This window comes from Mustela erminea, chromosome 3 (genome assembly GCF_009829155.1).
Source record: "Mustela erminea isolate mMusErm1 chromosome 3, mMusErm1.Pri, whole genome shotgun sequence".
Taxonomy (NCBI): domain Eukaryota; kingdom Metazoa; phylum Chordata; class Mammalia; order Carnivora; family Mustelidae; genus Mustela; species Mustela erminea.
In genome coordinates, this window is record NC_045616.1 from 72,566,522 (window position 1) to 72,591,819 (window position 25,298).

Genomic DNA, 25,298 nt, shown 5'->3' on the forward strand with positions numbered 1-25,298 from the left:
GCTTCCATCCAGTAACCAAGCTTCGCAGGTACACTGAGGAAGACACCCCTGATACAGGATTATGGTAATAGGAAAACTGTCTTGAAGACTCCTTATCAGCTTTGCCAAAATTATTATTTTTTTATTTTTTATTATTTATTATTTATTTAGTTAACTTTTTTATTATGTTATGTTAGTCACCATAGGGTACATCATTAGTTTTTTGTTGTTTTTTTTTTAAATTTTTTATTTTTTATAAACATATGTTTTTATCCCCAGGGGTACAGGTCTGTGAATCACCAGGTTTACACACTTCACAGCACTCACCAAAGCACATACCCTCCCCAGTGTCCATAATCCCACCCCCTTCTCCCAAACCCCCTCCCCCCAGCAACCCTCAGTTTGTTTTGTGATATTAAGAGTCACTTATGGTTTGTCTCCCTCCCAATCCCATCTTGTTTCATTTATTCTTCTCCTACCCACTTAAGCCCCCATGTTGCATCACCACTTCCTCATATTAGGGAGATCATATGATAGTTAGAGCGTGTCATGCTTAACTAGAGCATGTCATGCTTAGCGAAATAAGTCAAGCAGAGAAAGACATCATTAGTTTTTGATGTAGTGTTCCATGATTCATTGTTTGCATATAACACCCAGTGCTCCATTCAATCCGTGCCCTCCATAATACCTACCAATTTGTTAACTCATCCTCCCACCCCCCTCCCTTCTAAAACCCTTAGTTTGTTTCCCCGCCAAGATTATTTTAGAACTGTGCTCCAGTCTTAATGTCTTTCCTGCTCCACCTTCCTTCTTCCCTCTTCTCCCACACAGGAGTGAATCTGCCTCATGGTTTCATGGCACTTCTTTTTTATACCCTCAGGTTTACTGAGATATCATTAAGATACACTATTGTATAAGGTATATAGAAATAAAGATTTGACCTACTTACACTGTAAAATGATTATTGCAGTTAGTTTACTGACCTCCATCACTTCCTATAAGTAAAAGAAAGCGAAAAAAAAAATCCTTATTGGAAACTCTCAGGATTTAGCCTCTTAACTTTTTCATACCTAGATCATGTTAAGTAAAGACATCATACTTATTTATATTTTAACTAGAGGTGTATCACTTCAATCAGCTTTCTATGATTTGCCTCTCCTCACCCCATGCCTGTGGTAACTCCAAATACGATCTCTCTTTCTAGAAGTCCAGGTTCCCACATATAAGAGAGATCACACAGTATTTTTCTTTCTCTGACATTTCATTTACCATAATGTTGTCACGGTCCCTTCATGTTATCAGAAATGGCAGGATAGCCTTGTTTATTTGTTTTTTTTTTTAATAGTTGAGTGATACTGCATTGTATATACACCACAACTTCTTTATTCATTCATCTATTGGTAGATGTTTAAGTTGTTTCCATATCTTGGTTATGTCAATAATGCTACTATGACCATGGGGAAGCAGATACCCTTTTTAAATTAGTATTTTCATTTCCTTTGTATATATTACTTGAAGTTGAACTACTGGATCATAGAGTAATTTGGCTTTTCATTTTTTTTGAAAAAAATCCTCCATACTTTCTTTATAGTGACTGTGCCAATTTACAGTCCCATCAGAAGTGTATGAATTTATTTTATCCACCACCACACCAGCCTTTGTTATCTTTTCTGTGTACATATGTGTGTATATAAGAAGATATATGTATATTTAATTAAGACATAGTTGATATAAATATATATACCTAATTGAGGTATAGCTAATATATTAATTTCAGGTATATAACATAGTGAATGGACAATTACATACATTATGAAATATGTTCATCATGGTAAGTGTAAATGTAACATCTCATATACATGGATATCAATAACATCATACACATGGATATTCAATAACATCAATAAAGATTATTTACTATATTCCCTGTGCTACATATGGGGATGACTTACATATTTGATAACTGGAATTTTATGTCCACCGCTGAGTGTAGAACCTGACATCCAACAACCATGTGATCATGACCTGAGCCAAAACAAAGGGTCTGAGACACCCACTCACCACTATCTTCAACTTCCTTCATCATTGTCTTACAGTCTTTAATTCCCTTGGTTAAATTTATTTCCAGGTATTTTATTCCTTGTGATGCAATTGTAAATAATAATTTTTTAAAATTTCTTTCTCATAGTTTATTACTACTATATAGAAACAAACATTACTATATATTAATTTTATATTTCATAACTTTACTGAGTTCACTACTAGTTCTAATAGTTATTTCTGGAATCTTTAGACATTTTCTATATATATATAATATTATGTCATCTGCTGATACTCACCATTTAACATTTTCCTTATTGATTTGATGCCTTTTCTTTCTTCTTCTTTTCTGATTGCTTAGGCCATGATTTCCAGTACTAGGCTGAATAAAACTAGCCTAGAATAAAACTAGCCTAAAAAAATAATGAACATTCTTGTCTTGCTCCAGATCTTAGAGGCAAAGCTATTAGATTTTTACCATCCAGTATGATGTTAAATATGGGCTTATCATATATGGTTTTTCTTATGTTGAGGTATGTTCCTTCTAAATCAACTTTGCTGAACATTTTTATCATGGATAGATGTTGAATTTTGTCAAATGCTTTCTCTGACTCTATTGAGATAAACATAGGTTTTTATCCTTCATTTTGTAAACATGATGAATCATGTTGATTTGTGAATACTGAACCATCCTTCTTTGCTGGAATAAAATGTCACTTGGTTATGATGAATGATTCTTTTATTGTATTGTATTTGGTTTGTTTTTATTTTAAGGATTTTTACAACTATCCTCATCAGGGTATTGGCCTATAGTTTTTTCATTTGTTTTTGTTTCTGTTTTGTAGTATCTTTTCTGTTGTTTTCTGTTTCTTTGTTTTGTTTTTTTAATCAAGGTAATGATGACCTCATAGAATGGCTTTGGAAGCTTTCCTTTGTCTTCTATTTTTTTAATAGTTTGAGAAGGGTATGTATTAACTCTCCTTTTTTTAGTGGTAATGAACTACTTTACCTCACCTTTAATTCTAAATGACAGTCTTACAGGTAGAGTATTTTTGGTTTTATGATTTTTTCCTTTCAGCACTATGAATAGATCATGTCACTCTCTTACCGCCTACAGAGTTGCAGCTGAAAAATCAGCTGATAGTTGAGTTTTGCTTATACATAAATCTTTGCTTTCCTCTTGATGCTCTTAAGATTTTCTTCTTGACTTTTGACATTTTAATTATTGTCTCTTTGTATGAACCTTCTTGGGTTCATCTTACTTGGGGCTCTCAGTTTCCTAAACATGAATGTCTGTTTCCTTCCCCAAGTTAGGGAAGTTTACAGCTGCTATTTCTTCAAATAAGGTTTGTGTGCCTTACTCTGTCCTCTCCTGGGACACTTACCAACGCAAATGTTAGTACACTTGATATTGTCCCAGAAATCCATTAACCTATTACCTTTTTTTTTACCCTGTTCAGTATGGGTGATTTCCATTCTCCTATTTCCTGTCTTCAAGCTTGCTGAGCCATTCTTCTGCTTTCTCCACTCTGCTGTGGTTTTCCTCTAGTGTATTTTTAAAATTTCATTTAGTGTATTTTTCAGCTATGATTTTTCTCTTTTTTGAACTTCTCCCTGACTTAATGCATTCTTCTTTCATTTTTTTTCAATATTTTATTTATTTATTTGACAGGCAGAGATCACAAGTAGGCAGAGAGGCCAGCAGAGAGAGGTGGGGAAGCGGGCTCACTGCTGATCAGGGAGCCTGATGTGGGACTCAATCCCAGGACCCTAGGATCATGACCTGAGCTGAAGGCAGAGGCTTTAACCCACTGAGCCACCCAGGCACCCCTCTTCTTTTATTTTCAATAAGCATTATTATGGTCATAACTTTTAACTCTTTTTTAGTAGATTGATTCACTTACTTTAGATCTTTTTCTCAGGTTTTTTCTTATACTTCTATTTGGAACATTTTTCTCTGTCTCCTTAATCCATCTCATCCTCTGTATTTGTTTCTTTGCATTAAGCATGCCAGCTACACCTCTTGGTCTTGAAAGTAGTGGTTTTCTATAGAAGCCCTCCTGTGTGGCCTACGAGCACAATAACCACTGGTCATAAGCACTAGGTGCTATGAGAGCGTCCCCCATGGGCTGCATGTACTCTCCCGTTGTGAATGATCTGTGACTAGTGTGGGCACATTGGTAGGTGGGGCTGGCCCCTACCCTGGTTAACTGCACTGCCAGTCTCAACTATTGTAGGTACAGTGATGGGCAGAACTACGTGCGTGTGTGTGTGTGTGTGTGTGTGTGTGTGTATTTTTTTTATCATAGCCATTGTAATGGCATAAGGTAATCTCTGATAGTATTTTTAATTTGCATTTCCCAGATAATTCTGTTACTGAATATCTTTTTTTTTTTTTTAAAGATTTTATTTATTTATTTGACAGACAGAGATCACAAGTAGGCAGAGAGGCAGGCAGAGAGTGAGAGAGGGAAGCAGGCTCCCTGCTGAGCAGAGAGCCCGATGCGGGACTCGATCCCAGGACCCTGAGATCATGACCTGAGCCGAAGGCAGCGGCTTAACCCACTGAGCCACCCAGGCGCCCTGTTACTGAATATCTTTTCATGTACATGCAGGCCTTTTGTAAGTCATCTTTGGAAAAATGTATATTCAGGTCTTTTGCCCCGTTAGATTGTCTTAGTAGATTATTTGTTTACTTTTAAATTTTTATTTGCATGAATTTTTATACATTTTAAACATCATTCCCCCTCAGATATAGAGTTTGCAAATATATTTTCCCTCTGTAGATTGTCTTTTTGGTTTTTTGATAATTTTTTTTTGCTATGCAGTAGTTTTTAGTTTGATATAGTCTCACTGTTTCTTACTTTGCTGCTTATGCTTTAGGTGTCATATCCAAAAAATCACTGGTAAGACCCGTAGCAAAGAACATTTTTCCTGTTTTCTTCTAAGAGCTTCACATTTAATTCATTTCAAGTTAATTTTTGTTAGTTGCATAAGTTGGAGCTCTAGTTTTTTTCTTCTACTTGTGAATACCTAATTTTCTTAGCACCATTTATTAAAGACTGTCTTTACTCCATTGAACTATATTGGCTCCATTATTAAATATTGATAATATATGCTTGGGTTTACTTTTGGGCTCTTAATTCTATTCCATTGCTTTATTTGCCTGTTTTTATAGCAGTACCACACTGTTTTAATAGACTATGCCTTGATAGTGTAGCTTAAAATCAAGAGGTTTGATGTCTCCTGCTTTTTCCTTCTTGTGAGGATGACTTTGGCTATTTCAGGGTGCTATGGTTTCATTTTATTTTAGGATTAAATTAACCCCCATAGAGATTACATTGAATCTACACAGTGTATTTAATAGTATAGAAATTTTAACAATACTAATTCTTCCAGTGCATAAACAGAGACTACCAATCATTTATTCATGTCTTCTTTCTTTCAGCAATATCTTGAAGTCTCCAGAGTAGTGATCTTTCACTTCCTTGGTTAAGTTTTTTATTAAGGATTATATAGGTTTATTTATGCTATTATAAATGGGATCATTTTATTTCATTTTCACATATATCATTGTTAGTGTATAAAAACACTACTTTTTTCATGATAATTTTGTTTCCTGCAACTTCACTGAATTTGTAGAGATAAAACAGTTTTTAGGTGTGGACTTTAGTATTTTCTATATATAAAACCGTATCTTCATATAGTGACAGTTTAACTTCTTCATGTACAATTCTAATGATTTTTATTTCTTTTTCCTTTCTGACTGCTGTGCAAGGATTTCCAGTAGTGTACTGCATAGTAGTGGTGTGAATAGGCACCCTTGTCTTGTTTCTGATCTTCTTTTATTGAAGGGTAGTTGGCATACAGTGTTATTCCAGTTTCGGTTGTACAACACAGTGATTCAACTCTGTATCTTAAACTGTGCATAACATATCATACAATACTGTAATTATAATGTTAACTATATTTGCCAGGCTGTATGTGTCATCTCCATGACTTACACTTTCCATACTGGAAGCCTATGTCTCCCACTCCCCTTGACCCGTTTTGCTCATTGTATGTTTCCATACAGCAAAGGACTGTTTCCTTTGCTATGCAGAAGCTTTTTATCTTTTTGATTAGTGTTTTCTTTTCCTTTGGGTAAACATCCAGTAGTGGAATTTGTGGATTTTGGACTATTGCTGATTTTAATTTTTTGAAAATCCTACATACTATTTTCCACAGTAGCTGCACCATTTGACCCTCCCACCAACATTGCATGAAGGTTCCATTTTCTCCATATCCTCACCCATCTTGTTCTTTCTTTCTGGTATTGGCCATTCTACCTAGTGTGGGGGTAGTATCTCAGTGAGGTTTTGATTTACATTTCCCTGTTGGATGAGTGATGATGAGCATCTTTCCATGTGTCTCCTTGCCCTCTAGAGGTCTTCCTTAGAAAATTATGGAGGGCACTGATTGTGGTGCATAAACAATGAATTCTGTTATGCTGAAAAGAAATTTTAAAAAAAGAAAGAAAAATGTCTACCAATGTCCTCTACCCATTTTGATTGGATAATTTAGGTTTTATGTGTTGTTTTTATATATTTTGAATATTATGCCCTCATTAGATGTGTCCTTTGCAAATACCTTCTCTCATTCAATAGATTCCCTTTTAATTTTGTGGCTGGTTTCCTTCACTGTGCAAAAGCTTTATATTTTGGTTAGTCCCAACAATTTACTTTTGCTCTTGTTTCTCTTGACTGAGGAGACATATCTAGAAAAATGTTGCTAAAGCTGATGTCCCAGATCACACTGCCTGTGTTTTTTTCTTAGGAGTATTATGGTTTCAAGTCAATGGAGCATACATGCCAATATCCATGATAGTTATGGCTGCATAAATACTAGGAAACCAAATACAACAATACATTTTGAATTTATTTTTGTATATTTTTTATTTAGTTCCATTAGCCAGCATATAGTACATCATTAGTTTTTGATGTGTATAATACCCAGTGCTCACGATGTCATGTGCCCTTCTTAATACCCATCATCCAGTTACCCCATCTGCCACCCCCTCCCTTCTGCAATCCTCAATTTGTTTCCGAGTCCAGAGTCTCTCAGGTTTGTCTCCCCCTTTGATTTATTCCCATTCAGTTTTCCCTCCCTTCCCCTACGGTCTTCTGCACTGTTTCTTATATTGCACATATTTGTGGATTATTTGTTTTTGGGGGAGGGGTTGAGTTTGATAAGTTCTTGATGTATCTTGGATATCAGCCCTTTATGTGATAAGTCGCTTGCAAATATCTTCTCCTATTCCATCGGTTGCCTTTTAGTTTTGTTGACTCTTTCCTTTGCTGTGCAGAAGGTTTTTATCTTGAGGAAGTCCCGCTAGTTCATTTCTTGCTTTTTTCCCCCATACCTTTAGGGATGTATCTTGCAAGTTGTTATTGGGGCCAACGTCAGAGGGGTTGCTGCCTATGTTCTCCTGTAGGATTTTGATGGTTTTCTGTATCACATTTAGGTATTTTATACATTTTGAGTATATCTTTGTGTATGGTGTACGAGAATGGTCCTATTTCATTCTTCTGCATGTGACCATCTAACTGTCCCAGCACCATTTATTGAAGAGACAATCTTTTTTTCCATTGATATCATGTTCTCTGCAAAGAGTAAAATTTTAACTTCTTCTTAACAATTTGATACCTTTTATTCATTTTGTCTGATTGCTGTAGGTAGAACTTCCGATACTATGTTGAATACAACTGATGAGAGTGAACATCCTTATCTTGTCCTTTGACCGCATGGGAAAATTTTTTGGATGTTTCACCATTGAGTGTGATGCTAGCTGTGGATTTATTATATATGGCCTTGTTATATTGATGTTCCCTCTAATTCTATTTTGTTAAGATCATGAATGGATGTTGAATTTTGATGTTTTTTATCCTTTAATTTTTTAATGTGATGTGTCACATTGATGACTATATGGTTACAGAGAACTGTCCTTCATCCCTGGAACAAATCCTACTTGATTTTGGTGAATGATTCTTTTAATGTATTGTTGAACATGGTTTGCTAATATGCTGTTGAGAAATCTGTTCATCAGGGATATTGGCTTGTCATTTTCTTTCTCTGGTAATGTCTTTATCTGAATTTGTTGGTTATCATGGTAATGCTGGCCTTGTAATATTAATAGAGAAATACTTTTCTCTTTTTGGTAGAAGTTGTGAAGAATGCATGTTAACTCTTTAAATGTTTAGTAAAATTCACCTATGAAGCCATCTGGTCCTGGACTTATATCTGTTGGGATTTTTTTTTTTTTTTGGTAGGGGGGTAGTTTTTTGATTATTGATTCAATTTTGTTACTGGTAATTAGCCTGTTCAGATTATTTCTTCCTGATTCACTTTCGGAAGAATGTGTATTTCTAGGTATTGATCTATTTCTTCTAGGTTGTCTAGTGTGTTAGCACACAATTTTTCATAGTAGCCTATCATAATCATTTATATTTTATGGAGTTGGATGTTACTTCTCTTTTCCATATATAATTTTATTTATTAGAATCCTCTCTTCTTTTTTCCTGGTCAATCTGGGGTAAAGGCTTATTAAAACTGTTTACCTTTTGAAGGAACCATCTTTGGGTTTCATTGATTGTATTCTTTTTAGTGTCTATTATATTTACTTCTACTATCATGTTTGTTATTTTATTCCTTCTACCTGCTTTGAACTTTTCCTAGTTCCTTTAAATGTATAGTTAGGCTGTTTGAGATTTTTCTTGTTTCTTAAAGTAGACCTGTAATGCCATAAATTTCTTAGAACTGATTTTCCTGTATCCCCAAAATGTTGGGCCATTTTGTTTCCATTCTCATTTGTCTCCATGTATTTTTTTCATTGACCCATTGGTTATTTAGTAGCATGTCATTTAGCCTCTATGTGTTTTTATGGGGTTTTTTTCTTGTAATTGATTTCTAGTTTTATACTGTTGTGGTCAGAAATGATGCTTGACATGATTTCAATCTTTTGAAATTAAACTTGTTTTGTGACCTAGTGATTTCACCTGGGGAATGATCTGTGTGCACTTGAATGTGTATCCTGCTGTTTTCTCAGGGAATTTTCTGCATACATTTGTGAAGCTCATATGGGCTAATGTTTCTTTCAGAGTCATTGTTTCCTTAATGATTTATCCCTTGATATAAGTGGAATGTTAAAGTTCATTACTACTATTGTATTACTGTCAATTTCTCTTTTTACATCTGTTAATACATGCATTATACATTTAGGTGCTTCATTGTTGGGTACATAAATATTTAAAACTGTTATATTCTCGGGCGCCTGGGTGGCTCAGTGGGTTAAGCCGCTGCCTTTGGCTCAGGTCATGATCTCAGGGTCCTGGGATCGAGTCCCGCGTTGTGCTCTCTGCTCAGCAGGGAGCCTGCTTCCATCTCTCTCTCTCTCTCTCTCTGCCTGCCTCTCCATCTACTTGTGATCTCTCTCTATCAAATAAATAAATAAATAAAATCTTTAAAAAAAAACTGTTATATTCTCTTCTTGGCTAGACCCTACTACCATTATATAATGCCTTTGTCTCTTTTTAGAGTCTTTGTCTTTGGTTGCTGAGGGGTTTGGAGGCTGGTGGGACAAATGAAGCATGTGAGCTCTCTGGAACTGAAATGGCACAGGCCTGGAGTGTTTTGGTGTGCTTTGTGCCTGTGTCATGTTGGTGAGATAGTTGGAGCTGTAGTGAGCACTGTTCAGGGAAGTCCCCATCTGTGCCTCACTAGAGCCCTCATGGTGAAATGGCTGTAGCTGGTATAGGGTAAGGTGCCCCTTACCATTAGTAAGGTGCCTTACTAATGCAGGGGGCTGGCGATGGATTCCAGATGTTGCTATTTTCATTATTATCACTGAGCTCTGGCAGTAGAAGCAAGGAGTAAACTCTAGCAGTTGCTAGCTCCTCCAAACTCTGGAGATAGTTCTAGTTGTTTCCCTGCTATTTAACAAATTTCTTCATTGAGTTCCTTTATATTTTAGTTGCTCTTTCAAATCATAGCCTTTTTTCTGTGCCCCAGAGTAGATGAATCTGCTCATAGCGCCTAAGAATCCCTCCCCACTGCATTTTTCAGTGGCAGGGGTGAGAATATAAATCATGAATACTAATGATTTTTTTAAAAAAATACTCTTACTTTATGACACAGCAGTCCAATCAGTACATAGATATTTACCCAACAGAAATGCAAAAATACATCCACATGAAGCCTGTAAGTCAGTATTCATGACTGCTTTATTTATAATCACCTAAACTGGAAACAACCCACATGTATATCAGCAAGTGAATGGATGATCATAGTAAATCCACTCAAAGAAATAATATTTAGTGCTAAAAAGGAGAAATACTAGGGACAACTATCATACTAGTCATTGCTAAGGGGAAGTGGGTGGGGAGCACGGTAGGTACAGCTGCCTTCTGGGAAACTTTTGGAGGTGATGAAATTGTTCTGGCTTATGAGGTAGTAGTGACATGACTTTACACATTTGTCAAAATTGAACAAGAGATGTATTTTACTCTATCTTAGTTATACATCAGTAAACTTGAGGTAAAAACATATATATGGGACCTGTAAAATGCCGAAATAAATGCTAACATATCTGTACAACTTTTAGGTATGACAAGTATGATTAAAGATGAAAATTATTTCCAAATTAGCTACAAGATTCAGTGCAATTATAATCAAAATTTCTTATAATTTCTCAAGTGGTTTATAATATTTATATCATAGAGCTAAAGGGGGGACTTGCTTTAATCAAATATCAAGCTTTCTATAAAGCTAAGGTTATTAAAATGTATGTTTCACTCAGGGAAAGACATATCAGTAGGGAAAAAATAAAGCACTCAAGAGACTTTGTGGGACTGTTATATATATTAGGAAAAGAAGCATATGTACTATGTATATGATATAGACTAAACATGAAGGGAAAAACTTTAAAACTCTAATTTAAGACTAACAGTATTCTTACATTTAGACAGAGTAGGTTTTCTTTCCAAAAGATATAAATAATAGAGTAAGAGATCAGTAATTCCAACTCTAAGATTTGTAACTTCAATAGTAAAAAGAAACCATAATATTAAAGAAAATACAGTAACCTAGAGAATACAACCAATATGTACTACAGGCAATAGAAAAACCCAAAATAATTCCAATCAGTTAATAAGAATATGATAATCCAGGAGAAAATGGGCAAGCGATATATTCTGGTAATAGGAGAAAACACAATTAGGCAAGTAAGGATGAAAATAGAATTGGAAAAAAACAGAATACACAAGTTATCATTTCAAACCCTTGTGTTGACAAGAGTTAAAATTTCTAATTTTCAGAGGATATGAGAATTGAAATCTGATACCCAGCTGCTGGGAGTATAAACTGGATATGGAGGGTAGTATCTCTTAAAGTTGAAAAGAAGCATATCCTACAGCCTAACAATTCCATTTCTTAGCATTCTCTCATACCTGTGTGCAGCAAATATGCACAGCGTACCCAAGAGCATTATTTGTGATAGAGAAAAATGAAACAACATAAATGTCTATCAGTAAAGCGATGGAAAACTAAACCATAGTGCATAAATCAATGTAATACTGTATAGTACCAAAATAAGTGAGAGTCACTTGATCTAGATATTTAATGGAGTAATTAAAAAACATGATGTCAAGTAACCAAAAGCATGTTACAATATAATGGGCAGAATGTAATGCCATTACATACATTAAAAACATAGTAAGCAGAGTGCTATCTTTTCATGAATATATAATGGGAATTTTAAAATTTAGACATCAGTATACTAATGATAGTGGTTTCACTCTGAGGGAAGGGGTAGAGAAAGTTGGCTTGTGTAGGGGAACATAAGGAACTTCAGATGTATGTACACTGTTTTTTGTTTTTGTTTTTTAAGATTTTTATTTATTCGACAAACAGAGATCACAAGTAGGCAGAGAGGCAGGCAGAGAGAGAGGAGGAAACAGGCTCCCTGCCGAGCAGAAAGCCCGATGCGGGGCTCGATTCCAGAATCCTGGGATCATGACCTGAACTGAAGGCAGAGGCTTTAACCCACTGAGCCACCCAGGTGCCCCTGTATGTATACTGTTTTATTTCCTTAAAAAAAAAATAATAAACCAGGCTAGGGGTGCCTGGGTGGCTCAGTGAGTTAAAGCCTCTGCCTTCGGCTCAGGTCATGGCCCCAGGGTTCCGGGATCGAGCCCCTCATCAGGCTCTCTGCCTGCCTCTCTGCCTCCTTGTGATCTCTGTCTGTCAAATAAATAAATAAAATCTTAAAAAAAAAAAAAAAACAGGCTAGTAGAGACTAACCTGAAATAAGACTAGTAGAGACAATGTGTAATCATCTGTTGTGTTACTTCACACACAGTCCCAGTTCATAATTTAAAGGGATCATGCCAGGGTATGCAATAGGGCAAACCATAAAATGATGGTCCTCACCTCATAATTATAGATTTACCATTCCATCTAAAAACAGGGTTGGTAAATTTCCAAGCTGATTGCTATGCTGAGAGTTTTGAAATTTTCTTTGAAAAGGAACCACAAAAGGGTATGTCAAACAGCCTCTCTTCTGGGTCTCTTGGGGTCTTGGTTATAAGATCCTTTCAAGTACTTTCTCAAACAGTGAGGAAATTAGATTATTTTTATAAGACTATTGGGGACTTTGAACTCAATTTAATTACTAGCCCTAATTTATTTTATTCTTGGATCGTTACATGTAATACATTACTTTGGAGATAGCCATTACAGAAAAAAAAATGTAGTTACTGACATATAAAGAACACAGGAAATAAGATTACTATACTTCCATTTTTTGCAAATATAAGCCACCATATTACCACTCTACCTTCCCAAATGATATATTTGCCATTTTCAATGTGTTTTTTATCAGAATAAATCTTAATTCCACAAAAAATATTTACAGATGACAGTAATAGTAATCTTCATGACTGGTTTTGTGACAAGGTAGACAGATCTTGGAGGGCTATGGTTCAGTGAAAAGCTACAGTGATATGTATTCTGTAATGCTGCTTTTATGTCAATATTCAAAATTATAATGCAAGTAAATGAATGATAGTGCTATATTCTTTTTACAGTATATTCTTTTGAAAATAATCATTCCCAATCTCCTTGGGATTCGTCAATTGAGAGGCATGAAAGCTGAGCCAAAATTATTTTTTAGTAAATAATTCTGAGTCTTCCAACATGAAGTGTAATTCTGTATAGAGTTGCAGTATCTAAGCCAATATAGTTTTGAGAATACCTGAAAAAATTATTTTAGTTTAATATTAGTTGCTTGTTCTAGCAATGATAAACCTTTTTCCTGGTATATACAAATAAATCAGCATAAATTAGGATACTGTTTATATTCTCAGTCATCTTAAAAGAAGAGTCTTTGAGAGAAGCACCCTACAGATACCCATGTCATTCCAAGGTAATTCAATCTGTCACCTCATAGGTCAGAAGTCCTTAGATCTTGCCCTTTTCACAATGACAGGAAGGAAAATCATCCCTCAGTGGGGACTATAACAAAGTCTTGTACTACACTTACACAAGGTTTCTAATCAGAAATGCAGGACAAAGGGAAAAATAATAATGTATTTTTCATAAATTCTAAATAGCTTTCCCCACAAAGCAGAAGGGATGGGAAAATGCAAGTCTTCCTGCCACTTGTGTAAACAATTAGTCTAAAAACTCGTAACTAGTATAGACTCATAATCAAGAAACATCTAATCTCTTCAATTAGGGGGGTAACTCTGCTTTAAAAATGAGATATATTTTATTTTATATCCCTGAATACTGAATTATACTAATAAGGCTAATGATGAACATACTGAGTAAGCATCAAAGCTCAATTAAATTTCTCAGTTATCTAGTAGATTTGAGTTTATGAAATCTGATCAGAATTAGGACAGTGGTTACTTCTTAAATCCGACTGAATTACAAACTCAGGATTTTACTTGCATGTACGCATATTTTAGAATGCAGTTTCTATAAATCTTGCTTCTACATAACAAAGAGATGGACTATGAACAAATCTGAAATAGATCTTCACCCATAATTTTTTACAGTTTTTTTTTTAATATGTGTTAAGAAATTTAAATTTTATACCCAGTCCCAAAGGACAGACATCTCTAGCATGTTTGCATGGAGCCATTTGTGGACGGAGGAAGAAGGCAAGGTATTAACTGCTAGCTCTTTCCCACGTGTATTCTCCAGTTGGTCAAAATTTGCCACATTCACATCCACCCACATTTATGGATTATGTCATCCAGCTCCTATTAAAGGATTTACTGGGACTACTAGGCCAATTCTTAATCTCATGGTCCCCACAGATAGCTTGTAAGGAATATAAAGTATGTACTAAGTACTTAGTATAGGGTGGAGACTTGTGTTCCCTTCAAATTCATATTCAAAATCTAACCCCCAAGGGGATGGTATTTAGAGGTATTAACCACTTTGAGAAGTGGTTAAATCATGATGGTAGAGACCTTAGTTCTGAAGAGAGTGGGGAGAGCTAGCAGGATAACCGAAGTCAACAGGGCAATATACAACCTGTAAGAGTGTCCTTACTGGAACCCAACCATGCTGGCCCCTGATCTTGGACTTCTAGGTGCCACCTCTGTTAAGAAAGAAATTTGGGGGTTTTTCTGTAAAAGTCACCAAGTCTTCCTGTGGTGGTGCTGTGTTACAGTAGCCCAAACCGACAAGATAATAGTTTCCCATTCATTTCATTGTACTTTTCAGAAATATACTAAATGTTCTACAGGTCAGCCAGTTTTTTAACCTTCCTTGTGCAAGTTATAATTGTAAGGAAACTTTAATTCCTCATTTAACAACCCATTCCAGAAATTGTAAAATTATGAATAGAATGTCAAAATTAGTCCAGTAATAGTTACATCTGCTTGCTTCCTTTAAAAAAATACATTTATATTGAAGGTAATGGGGCTTGATAGGAAATGCACATACATGCTTAGGCTAATTTATAACCCTTGCTCAATCTCTCACCATCTGAGTGACCTTAGGAAGTTACCTACTGTTTTTGAGTTCCATTTGCCTCATCTTTAAAAAAAAACAATGATGTCTTTTCACAATACTTCTCAAACTTGAGATGCATCAGAATCACCTGGAAACCTTGTAAAATCACCGATTATTGGGTTATGCCCCTAGAGAGTCTGGTTCAGGAGAATTCAAACATTTGCATTTCTACAAGTTTTCAGGTAATTTTTTTTGTTTGTAACACTATCACAGCCCTCCAGAATGAGATTGGAAATACAACTCATAAATTATAAGTAATTAATATTTTTGTTGTTTTGCTTATTTTCTGATTATAAAAATAATGTATGATTTCATAATTTTAAAAGCTTTGAAAACCAAAAAAATATTAAAAATTAAAACAACCTGGAACACTACCATCAATCTCCAACAAAGAGTATTGTTTCTTTTTGCTATTTCCTCCCTTAACTAGCATTTCCACCTATTTGTGTTAGTTCTCTGTCTATTCACATTGAGGGATTATGCATGTATACCTGTGCCCCTTAAAATCCTACACATTCTTCAATAATGAACATAGCTTCCATCTCCTCTGTATTTCCTAGTATATCCTTGATAGAATTTCTATTTCCTTCATCTATATTCCTGAACCAAGGAGAAAAATGAAGACAAAAGCCTTCAAATATTAGCGTTCCACACCCTCATTATATATTGGTATGAAAACAGGATGCACAGAGGTTAACCAAAGAACTGAAAGCTAATAATCTCATGACCATGATAAATTTGTTTCTAAAAACTGCCACTAATCACTGGGCTTGTCACTATATCTGTTCACTTCACCTGTTGGACTGTCACTTTATCAAAATTATTCACTTGGGCAGGATGAGATCTTTTGTTGTATTTTGTGCTCACTTTTGGTATACAGTGTGATAGGTGAAGTGCAGCAAAGATTCTAACGAACTTACAGCTCTGTTCAAAATCTATTCCCAAAACCACAGGTAAAGAGCAGAACCGTGTTTATCATCAAGTGATTTATATTTGTATCACATTAAAATCAAAAACACATTTTTTTTGTTTGTTTGTTTGTTTTTTAATTTTTTATTTTTTATAAACATATGTTTTTATCCCCAGGGGTACAGGTCTGTTTTTAATTGCTCATAAGTTAAAGCAAACCTTGAAATTCCTGAAATATCATTTTGAGAGGATATGGGTAAAATTATTCTTATTTTTGATCAACAAATAGGAAAAAAACAGCATTGTTTTATTGATCTAGTTCACTACAGCCCTTCCAAAAAGACTGTGCAAAAATAAAATGTCTGAGGTGTGGATAAAATAGATTATGCTGTTACCAAATTAGCAGGTACTATAGGCTAAGAGGATCACCAGTAAATACATAAACCCAGGCTTCCTAAATGCAGAATAGCTAAGGGGATTATTTGCTACTTTATTTTTGCATTGTTCATTTTTTCATGGTTTTATTATAGCAAAATGTATATTACCATGTTAGTATGCTCAACATTAATTCCTAATAGTCTTAGGCTACTGAGTCATGGGAATTAGTACTAGAGTCCAATTTTCCCTGATATTAAAAAATGTATATTCAAGAAGCTATGAAAGTTAGTATATCCTTCAGTCTAATAAATCTATCTCTAGGTTCTGGTTCAAGATGGTAATACCAGAAAATTTTAAACATCTCCTCCAATGGACACCCCAAGTCTATAGCTATCTATGGAGCAATGCCCTTGAGATGGGGAGGTGGAGATACATAGAAGCAGGTAAGAAGGGCTGAGACACAGGTTTGCTATAAACCCCACAGCCAGCATAGGAACCCACATTAGGCACCCCAACTTTTTTTTAATTTATTTATTTAACAGACAGAGATCACAAGTAGGCAGAGAGGCAGGCGGGGGGGGGGGGGGAAGCAGACTCCCTGCTGAGCAGAGAGCCCGATTCAGGGCTTGATCCCAGGATCCTGAGCTGAAGGCAGAAGCTTCAACCCACTGAGCCACCCAGGCGCCCCTAGGCACCCCAACTTTTAAGATAGCACATGAGAGACAGTCTCCCAAAACATCTGGCTTTGAAAACCAACAGGACACATATCCAGGACACCTGTGGTCTTAAAGTGCTTATATTCAGATTTACATATTCCAGTGCTCAACACCAAATCAGTCCTTTGAGAAGCACCTAAATTTTATATGCGAAAGACTCATTTACGAATTTTAAGGCATTAGTCTGCTATACTCCACAGGGATGAAAGCTGGTTGGCATCATCTCCTTGTTCTTCTTCTGACTTGCTAAAGCCCATGGTGAGATTCTGAAAGAGCTACTACCCTCAGTATACATAAAGAAGCAACAGATGCAGGAACCCAGGCTTCTGTGAAAGAGGCCTATGAACTTATCATCAGAGCTGTGATCTGAGGGACAGACTTCTCATTAAACACACATCTAAGGGCTGACTATAAACTTTACAAAGACCTTGCAAAGTGGGTACGATCCTCCCATTCTCCCACTGTCACTTGCCTTGGCACCAGTATCTCTTGGAGGACAGTTCTTCAATGTGTCTGGTGCTCTGGTTTTTCCAGCTGCCTCCCAAGGAATACCCCCTGTTCACCTACATCTGATGGCTAGTGTTATATCACCAGCCTTTCTGTGAAAGAGGCCTAATCGCTTGTCCTGGAACTTTGGCTTTGGGGCAGACTCTAAGATTAGCACACATCCAGAAGCAACAGAGGTGCTCTCAGGGAACAGAACCAGTGGACGTCACATTTATGCTCTCTCTGTTTCATTGCAGTTTGAAGCTCCATTTCTGTAACTACTGCCTTGTGCTTATTTCTAAATTGCTTCTCTTTGGTGGCCATTAGTATTCCACTGTGGTCTTACAGGATACCATGTATTTATATTCCTTAAAAGCTGCTTCCTGAGGGCCTGAATTCCAACCAAGCTTGACGTAGAAGCTAAGATCCCCACCTACAACACTGACTAGTTTGGCAGACACTCAACTCCTGGGAACTATTAAAACTGACTATTTGGATATGTACAACCAAGAGCTGAGTCAGGGTTGAATAACCAGGTTTATCTTCTACTCCAGGCCCAGGTTTTAAGACTGGAAAAGAAGGCAGTTTCATCTAATGCACATAAACCAACACGAAGTCCAGCAATGTGAATAGAGAAATGTGTTACAAATGAAACATTAAAAGAAGATACTCACCAAAGTCAGGAGAAGAATGAATGAACACAGCGAAAAGTTGAACAAAGAGATAGAAACAGAAGTGCTGACAAGATGTCACAGAACTCAGAAATACAACAACCAAACTGAAAAACACAAGACAGGTGTTCAACAATAGAGTAGATGCAGCAAAAGAAAGGCAAAGAGAATTACCCAAGCAGACTAGCATTCACAATGCAGGACTTTCAGAAGAAAACAGAGAAAAGGGCAGGAAACTTACTTAAATAATGGCTGAAAACTTCCCTAAATTGAGGAAGGAAACATATCTGTATCCAGGAAGCCCAGTACCAGGTAAGATAAAACAAGACCTACACAAAGACCCACTATAATTAAAATATCAAAAGTTTATGGCAAGGAGACAATCTTAAAAGGAAGAGAAAAACAACTCGCTACATACAAGAGAATCGCCATTTTCAGAAGAAATTTTGCAGGCCTAAAGAGTGGGGCATGATATATTTAAAGTGTTCGAAGGAAATAATTCCCAACTAAGAATACTCTACCCAGGGAAGTTATTCAGAAATTCAGGAGACTGAACAGTTTTCCAGACAAATGAAAGCTAAGGAAGTTCATTACCACTACACCAGTCTTAAAATAAAAATAAAAAGGACTTCTTTAAGCTGCAGAGAAATGGTGTTAATTAGTAATGAAAAAATTATTACAGTATAAAGCTCATTGTAAAGGTAAATCAGTAAAAGTAGTGGATTTAATCACATAAATTTGGTATAAAGATTAAAAGAGTAAGTTAGTGATGTGGGATACAAAGGCAAAAGAAAAAACTACATTTCTTTACTGCCTACAGCCTATTAACAAGACCTAAAAAGAGGCAGAGTGACTTTCCTCTGATAGCTCAGGTGCCTCAATGTTGACATTTGAGTAAGGGCAAAAGGCAGTCTTAACATTATCCTGACCTCCAGGATCCTGTGAATCTACTTTAAACAGAAGGAAATTCTTTTGGAAACTTATTTTATTGCTAGCCCCCAAGATATATGTTAGCAATCCTCATCCAAACATGGCCCCCTGAAATATATCTCTAGGGTCTTATGTTTACTAAACAGAAATATGTAACATTTTCCTAGCAATAACTAGCCCTCTGAGGGTCCTAGAAACCTCATATCCATAATCCCCTCCTACCTTGAAAGTATATAATTGCCCAGTCCTCAACCCCAGTGCAGCACTTTCCACCCACACGTTCTGTCCCTGGGCTTTAATAAAACCACCTTTTTGACATGTCTAAATAATACTTTTCTTGACCATTTGCTCGAAGCCCCAACATTGCTACATCACTTACTAAAAATAAAAATGTAAAACTGGACAAAGAAAACAAATTGGGAGGGTGGCAAGAGAGTAAAAACATAAAGCCTTAAGTGAATAAATCCTAACTTGTTATCAACTTAAAATAGACTGTTACACATTATTATATATGTGCTTTATGATAACCACAAGGCAAAAACTTAGAGAAGATAGGTAAAAGAGAAAGGAATCGGAACATAGTACTCAACAAAGTCATAAAACCACAAAGGAAGAAGGAAAGAGATAAAGAAACAGAAGATGTACAAAACAGCCAGAAAACAATGAAAGCCCCAGAACTACATCCTTATAAATACTTACTTTAAAAAAATGGCTGAATAGATAATAATAACACTCCTCTATATACTGCCTACAAGAAAATGACTGCACACTCAAGGAAACACAAGTCAAGGGATGGAAGAAGATATTCCATGCAAACTGAAAGGAAAAGAAAATTGGGGCAGCTATCCTTACCCAAAACAAACTTTAAAACTAGGACTAAAAGTAGACAAGGAAGGGCATTGCATCATGTTAAAGGGGTCAATCCAAGAAGAGAGCATTTATATATTTAGATGTTCCTATGTTGAGTATATAAATATTTATAAATATGAATAGACCTAAAGAAAGAACAATGTAATAGTAGTTAAGAACTTTAATATCCTACTCACATCAATAAATGGATCATCCAGACAGAAAAGAATTAGGAAACATTGGCTTTAAAAGACACATTAGAACAGATGAACTTAAAAGATATGTGCAGAATATTCTATTTGAAAAGACCAGAACACATTCTTTCAAGTATACAATCATTCTCCAGTACAGTCAGTCATATACTGGGCCACAAACCAAGTCTTAATAAAGTTAAACAAGTCAAAATCCTACCAAGCATCTTTTTTGACCATGATGGTATGAAACTAAAAATTAATTACAAGAAGTAAACTAGAAAATAGAGGCGTGGAAATTAAACAACATGATACTGAAGAACCAACGGGTCGATAAAGAAATTGAGTAAAAAAGAAAATGCCTAGAGACAAATGAAAATGGAAATCCAGCATATCAAAATTCACAGAATACATCAAAAGCAATTTGAAGAGGAAAGCTTATATTAATAAATGCCTACCTGAAAAAATTTTTCATCAAATATAACTACCTCATTTTATACCTCAAGTAGGAGTAAAAGAACAAATCTCAACATCAGTAGAAGGACGGCTGCAACAAAAAATGTAGCAGACATAAATGAAATTTAAAAAAATAGAAAAGAGCTACAAAACCTGGTTCTTTAATGAATAAAATCCATCTATGTTTAGGTAGATTCACCAAGAAAAAAAACAGAAAGACTCAAATAAAATTAGAAATGCAAGAGGTTATCACAACTGATACCAAAGAAGTATGAGTGTCCTTAAAGGGCTACTACAAAGAATTTTATGGCAACAAATTGAACAACCTACAAGAAATAAAGCAATTCCTGGGAACTTACTACCTTCCAAAAACCATGAAGAAATAGAAAATCTGAAGAGACCAATTACTAGTATGGAGAATCAGTAATCAATATCTTCCCAACAAAGTAAGTCCTAGACCAGATGGGCCTCACTGGTAAATTCTACCAAACTTTTCAAAGAGTTAAGGCCAATCCTTCTAAAACTCTTCCAGGAATAGGAGAGGAGGGAACACTTCATTTTGTAAGGCCAGCTTTAGTATGATTCCAAAACTAGACAAGGATACCACAAGAAAAGGAAGTTATAGGCAAAGATCTCTGATGTTCAGAGATGCAAAAATTCTCCACAAAATATTTACGAAGTGAATTCAACAATAACACTATAAAGAACATACCTGGTGATGAGGTGTGATGTGTTCCAGAGATGTAAGGATACGTTAGCATCTGCAAAAAAAATCAACATAGCACATCCTATTAACAAAATGAAGTATTAAAAACCATATCATTATCTCAGTAGACACAGAAGAAGCATTTGACAAAAATAAACAATTTTTTAATAAAAACTCTCAGTAACATAAGGATAGAAAGAATGCCCCTCAACATAACCAAGGCCATAATCAGAGGCCCAAAACTAATATCATACTCAGCAGTGAACTTTTCCTCTAAGATCAGTAACAAAACTGGGATGCCCAGTCTCACTACCTTTATTCAACAAAGAACTGGAAGTCCCAGCCACTGCAATTAGGCAAGGAAAAGATTTTAAAAAGTCACTGAAATTGGAAAGGAAGAAGTAGACTTTCACTCTTAGCAAATGACATGATCCATTATATTAAAATAACCCTGAAGGCTCCACCAAAACCTCCTAGACTGAATACATAAATTTAGTGAGGTTGTAGGATACAAAGTCAAAATACAGCACTCTTATGTTTCTACATATTTTTAAAAAACAGAAAGGAAAATTAAGGAAATCCTAATTTAAAGTGCACCAGAAAGAATAAAAGACCTAGGATTAAAAAAAAAAAAAATACCAGGGGTGCCTAATAACAGACCTAGGATTAAAAAAAAATATGGGGGTGGGCTGCCTGGGTGGCTCAGTGGGTTAAGCCTCTGCCTTCAGCTCAGGTCATGATCTCAGGGTCCTGGGATCAAGTCCCACATTGGGCTCTCTGCTAGGCAGGGAGCCTGCTTCTTCCTCTCTCTCTCTCTCTCTCTCTCTCTCTCTGCTTGCCTCTCTGCCTACTTGTGATCTCTATCTGTCAAATAAATTTTTAAAAAATCTTAAAAAAAAAAAAAAACAGGGGCACCTCTGCCTTCGGCTCAGGTCATGATGCCAGGGTCCTGGAATTGAGCCCTGCATCAGGCTCTCTTCTCAGCAGGCAGCCTGTTTTCCCCTCTCTCTCTCTGCCTGCCTCTTTGCCTACTTGTGATCTCTGTCAAATAAATAAATAAAATCTTTAAAAGAAAAAAAACCCTAGGCATACAAAAACTAAAAACTGTAAGACATAATTGATTAAAAAAATTGAAGACATTAATAAATGGAAAGATTGTCTATGCATATGGATTGAAAGAATTAACGTTGTTACAATATTTATACTAACCAAAGCTGTCTACAGATTCAGTGTAATCTCTATAAAAATTCCAATAGCATTTTCCATAAAAATATAACAATCCTAATGTTTGTACAGAACCACAGAAAATCTCTAATAGTCAAAACAATTCTGAGAAAGAAAAACAAAACAGGAGGCATCATGCTCCCTGATTTCAAAGGATATTGGCATTTCGACCTACATGGCTAAGGTATAGTCATCAAAACAGTATGGTATTGACTTCAACACAGACACCTGGATCAACAGAACAGAATAGAAGGTCCACAGATAAACTGACACTTACATGTTCAATTAATTTATGACAAAAATGCCAAGTATATACAATAAGGAAAGGACAGTCTTCTCAATAAATGGTGCAGGGAAAACTTGACAGTTACATGCACAAGAATGAAACTGGAATACTATCTTACACCCTACACAAAAATTAACTAAAAATAGATACACAATGAATTTAAGACTTGGAACTGTAAAACTTGTAGAAGAAAACATAAGGTGGTAACCTCCCTAACATTGGTCTTAGTGATGACTTTTTTTTTATTTGACACCAGAAACAAAGGCAACAAAAGCAAAAAAACAGATGGGACTACATCAATCTAAAAAGCTTCTGTATAGCAAAGAAAGCAAACACAATGAAAGGCCATCTATTGAATGAAAGAAAATACTTGTGAATTATGTACCTGATAAGCAGTTATGCCAAAATATAAGGAACTCCTACAACCTACAACAACAACAAAAAGAGGTCACTAATCATCAATGAGGTATCATATCTATTAAAGTCAACTATTATCCAAAAGACAAGAAAGGATGTAGGAAAAAAACGAAAACCTGTGAGAGTGTAACGTGCCATGGCCATAATGTGTAACAGGCTAGCCATTGCTTAATAAATGAAAAACCACCCAATTATCCATCAACTCCTAGGTATTCATCTAAAAACAACAAAAATAATAACTTGAAGTAATATATTCCCTCCATGTTAAATGCAGCATTATTTCCAATAGCCAAAGGCATCGAAACACCCTCAGTTCTCTCTTAGGTATGCATGGATAAAGTAAGCATGATATATACACACAATGTAATTTTGTTCAGCCCTAAAAAGGAATAAAATCTTTCCATAGGTGACAATATGGATATATCATGAGGACAAAATGCTAAGTGAACAAAGGCAGGAAAAGACTAATACTGTATGACCTCAATTCTATGTGTAATGTTTTAAAAAAAAAAATACAAAGGAGAGATTTCTGGTTGCTAGACACGGGGTAGGTGAAACGGATGAAAGAGTCAAAAGGTAGAAACTTTCAGTTATAAAATAATTAAGTCCTGAGATTGTGATATAAAACATGACTACTATTAAAAATACTGATTGCCTATGTGGAAATTGCTTACCGAGTAAATGTTGAAAGTTTTTATCACAAAAAATACAAATTCAGTAACTTTAGAAGGTGAAGTAGGTAGATTTATTGTGGTCATTACTTTTTAAACTCTGAAGTGATCACCATAATAATCTAGTTGACATTTGTCACATTTTATACTTCCAGATTTTTTTTTCTAGTGATAAGAACTTTATACAAATATCAAGTTATAATGTAGTACGGTGTCATATATCAATTTTACCTCAGTAAAGTAAATTCACTATTAGAAATTTATCCTGAGGACAAAGTCACAGATGTGCATATGGAAATGCAAAAAAAAACAACAGAAGGCTGTAAGTGTAGGTTAATTATAATAGTAGGAAAAAATCAGTACTGTGTAAAATGTGAAGTGGTTAAATAATGGTATAACTTCAAAATAAAAACTCTGTGATTAAAACTATTTCCTAAAATGTGTTCTATAAAACCTCAACCCTGCAAGATGTGTACAGACATTTCACATTCTCATCCCATTCGATAAATATATATAAGGACTGCCCCCAAATGCTTTCAATTATGGGCAACAAGATGCCTACTTGAATCTGGCTTGAACTCTTAAGGGTCCAGTCTAGGTTCAACCATTACGGGAATGTCATGGCTGATATAATTAAGTTTAAAGAAAATCAAAATATTCAACAAGTCATCAGTTCCAATAATCTGTAATTTTCTAAACTCTTCTTTTTTCTCCAGTGGTTGGCTTCATCTTTAAACTGGATTTCCTCATGGACACAATTACTTGAGAAACAGAAGAAGTGTCACACCAGCATGTAAAGTACATCAGAAGCAATCATGAGGAGATTGAGAAGACAGAAGTTTCACAGTTTTTTTATAGCCTAGCAGTTGTAGTCCATCACATATACGTCAAAATAAAAAGCTAATCCTCAAGTAAGAGAATTTGATATCGTTTATTGTTTAAAGCTCCTTTGCATGCTCCAATCTTACATATACAATAGAAATTCTGTGTACTTAACTCTTTTTATATATTTTCTTCTCCCTAGAGCTGTATAAAAATGCACAGTAGAGACAATGCCATATGCATGGGATGCATTATATTCTTTGCAATATTATGCCCCTCCCTTCCCCCCGTTGCTCCACTTACCCCTTACTGACCCTCCACCAGACTGTGAACTTCAACTGTATCTTTCCTTGCATGGTAACCAGGTGGTGAGTATTAAGGAGGGCACGTGTTGGGGTGAGCATGGGGTGTTATACACAGCTAATCAATCACTGAACACTCCAACAGAAACTTAAGATGTGCTATAGGCTGGCTAAATGAACATAAAAAAAGAGCTCCAAGATAT

At 35.5% G+C, this 25,298-nt stretch overlaps 1 long non-coding RNA gene across 1 annotated transcript in view; it reads left to right on the plus strand.

The window, feature by feature from the left end:
• LOC116585602 overlaps positions 1-24,979 on the plus strand; it is a 331,358-nt gene extending 306,379 nt beyond the window's left edge. Inside the window, exon 3 of the long non-coding RNA XR_004283716.1 lies at positions 24,688-24,979. This is a non-coding gene — a long non-coding RNA (uncharacterized LOC116585602). The remainder of the gene's footprint in view (positions 1-24,687) is intronic.
• The last annotated feature ends 319 nt before the right edge of the window (positions 24,980-25,298 follow it).